The sequence below is a fragment of the Orycteropus afer genome, unplaced genomic scaffold (genome assembly GCF_000298275.1).
Source record: "Orycteropus afer afer isolate SDZICR_OR568_19922 unplaced genomic scaffold, OryAfe1.0 scaffold00079, whole genome shotgun sequence".
Classification (NCBI taxonomy): Eukaryota; Metazoa; Chordata; class Mammalia; order Tubulidentata; family Orycteropodidae; genus Orycteropus; species Orycteropus afer.
Window position 1 is genome coordinate 9227970 of NW_006921666.1, and position 3604 is coordinate 9231573.

Below are 3604 nucleotides of genomic sequence, written 5' to 3' on the forward strand. Positions count from 1 at the left end.
TGGTGTACCAGTCGCTAGGACTAATTGTTTCCATTAATTTTGGTCTTCTTCTTTCTTCCTTGCTCTTGACAAGGAGAGACCCATCATTACATCTAGATGGCAGCTTGCTGGCTTTTAAGATCCCAGTCTCTACTTGCCAAAGTAGGAGGTGGAACAATGTTTTGTATAGTATGTTATACCAATTGAGCTTGATGTCCCCTGAGACTATGGTCCCAAGCCTGCAGGTTCAACTACTCGGTCTCTCTTGGTAGCTGGCTGTGACCAAGCAGTGACCACCACCTTGCCCCTTGTCAGCTCTACTATACACCTGGGAATTTTGATCATTTACATAAACTTATAGGACCATTGTCTGTTCAGGCATATTCTTGATGTCACCCCACAACTTGTGTGGTCTTCAGTCATTGGTGTTAAGTGCATCAAATCAGTTCTTCAATTGGTCTCTAAATTCAGTTGAGATATAATCAAGATCATATTTTGACTCTAATGGGCTTATTTTAATTTTCTTCAGCTTCAGCTTAAACTTGCATATGAAAAATTAATAGTCTGTTCCAAAGTCATCTCCTGCCTTGTTTTAACTGATGCTGTTGAGCTTATCCATTGTCTTTTTCCCACAGATGTAGTCGATCTGATTTCCCATGTATTCCATCTGGCAAGGTCTACATGTACAACTGCCATTTATTTTGTTGAGAAAAGGGTATTTGCAATGAATAAGTTGTTGCTCTTGTAACATTCTGTTATGTGTCAAAAATGTCCGGTGTCATTTCTGTCACCAAGGCCATATTTTCCAACTATGGATGATTCTTTGTCTCCAACTTTTACATTACAATCACCGTAATAATCAGTACATCTTGATTGCATGTTTGGTCAGTTTCAAACTGCATATGGTTATAAAAGTGTTCAATTTCTTCACCTTTTTGCTTTAGTGCTTGGTACATAAATTTGAATTGTAGTTGTGTTGACTGGTCTTCCTTGTTGGCATATGAATGTTGTCCTATCACTGACAGTATTGTACTTCAGTGGTCTTGAAACATTCTTTGTGATGATGAATGCCATGCCATTCGTCTTGAATTTGTTGTTCCTGGCGTAGTAGATCATATGATTGTCTGATTCAAATGGCCACTACCAGTCCATTTCAGCTCATGAATTCCTAGGATATTGATCTTTATGTGTTCCATTTCATTTTTGACAACTTCCAATTTTCCTAGATTCATACTTCATATATGCCACATTCTAATTATTGGTTGTAGGCAGCTGTTTCTTCCCATTTTGAGTTGTGTCCGATCAGCAAATGATCTTGAAAGCCATACTCCACCCGTGTCATTAAGGTCGACTTACTTTGAGGAGGCAGCTCTTTCCCCAGTTGAGTGCCTTCCAACCTGAGTCTTCCTTCTGTGGAGTGGCTGGTGGGTTTGAACTGTCAACCTTCTGGTTAGCAGTCAAATGCCTTAGGCACTACGCCATCAGAGCAGATCATTTTATACTTAACAATTCATACATAGTTTGTTTCACAGCACTGATTACAATTCTCACAATGGAACAGCTGTCCTTCCACCTCCTCCCTGTGGTTACCCCTTCCCTGCATCCTTCTTACCTATACATCCCTGTCTGTCCAGCTTTCCCCCTATGCAAATGCTGCCTTTCTGATTTCTCATGGTTGATTGTTCTGAGGGGTCCATCTCCCTGAGGTAGGTGTTTAGCTTGAGGCCCTTCTATTGTTTGGCTGAGAGCTAACCTGTAGGAGTGAGTCCAATTCCAGGCCATGAGGTAACCTGGGGCCATAGTCTCATGGACCTTGTAACTTGAGGCCAGAAGAACTAGATAATGTGTGACTACCACTACCAATTGTTCTGACAAGGGACACAGTAGGTCCTGAATAGAGTGGGAGAAGAATGCAGAACAAAACTCACATTCTTGAAAATAGATCAGACCTACTAGACTGATATATATTAGAGAAAATACTGAGACTATCGCCTGAATATAACCTTAGAATGTGGAATTGAAGCTATTTCTGCAGGTCACTTTTCAGCCAAATAATAGATTGGCTTATAATGTGCTCCTTCAAACAATGAACTATATGAGATCAAACAGTCAACATTTACCCATGAGCCAAGATGAGAAGGCAAGGGCACCTTGATCAATAGAAACAACAAACATTTAGTTCTTCTGGTCTTAAGGTCATGTAGACTGAGGTTCCTGTGGTCTCCTAGTCCTTTGGAATAATTGTTTCTATGTGTCTTTGATTTTCTTCACTCTTCTATGCTCTGGAGGAGGCAAGACCAATAGTTGTGTCTTGGATGGCTACTCAAAAGCCTTTAAGACCCCAGTTGCTATTCAGGTAGGATGTAGAATAATGTTTTTGTGTACTATGTTGTGCCAGTGGAACTTGATGTTTCCTGTGACCATGGTCCTGGGCCTGCAGGCCCAGTGACTCTCTCCCCCAAGGTGCTTAGTTGTGGCTAAGAAGTTACTCTAACCTTGTCCTCTGTTAGCTCTATAATGCACATTGACACTTTTATACAGATACATATGTAGGAATATCACCTCCCAAACCTATATATTGTCATAGGTATATTCCTGTTCACCTACCTTGCCTGTCCACTTCTTTATTCCCCCATAGATTCGTGTTTGTTGTTACTGATAATGCAGTGTTACGCATGTAATAACACTTACTTTTGTCTATACCTCTTGTGAACCTCTCTGTGTCTTCCTTTTCCTTAGTGATATTATGCTGGTCACACATTTTTGTTATATCGCCTTTCCTTTCATCCAGATCACTACGTTTCTTAACTAGCCAGCAATTTTCCCTGCTCTCCCTGCTCATCCCTGGTAACCAACAAAGGTAATTCCCTTCCCTGTGTGAACCTTTCCCTGACTTTTTATAATAATGGTGATGTCAGGTTGCTTTGGAATTCTTGTCTTTGTTTTGGTTTTCTGAAGTTTCATATGCTAAGCCTCGGTGTGGGTTTTTGTTTTTTTTTATGTGTATTTGTTTGCTTCTCTCCACTTCTACCTTGCAATTTAGCCTTTGAGAGATTTTGACTGTAAACTGCTTATTTTCCCTAAAAAAAAAAAAATGTCTGAGGGTATTTTTTGAGGCCCACAATGGAAGTGCATTGCTTCTAGAGGATATGCCTGTGATTTTTTTCCAGGTGCCTCAGGGCATTACAATTTAGGGACACTTTAGACTAAATCCATTCAGTATTTTGGACCACCCAAATGGTGTGACTTTGTATTGCAAATATGTGTGTGGCCTGCTTGTGGTTACAGTTGCTTAAGAGTGCTTGCCTTTTCTGCAACTGGAAGACAGATTTCCTTGTAGTTCTTGGGAGGTTGAGGTGTAAGGATAGGGTGGGTTTACTTTTTTTTCTTTCTGAAATATTTTACTATGTTTTTGGTGAAAGCTTACACTGTAAATCAGGTACCCATTTAACAATTACTACACAAATTGTTCATAGACATTGGTTACATTTTCACAGTGTTTTACCACTCTCATTAATTCCCATCTGGATGTTTCACTTCCACTAATCAGATTTTTCTATCCCCTTACCCTTTTATCTTTGCTTCAGAATAACAGTCTTATAGAGATGATTAAAAAAAAAAGGTG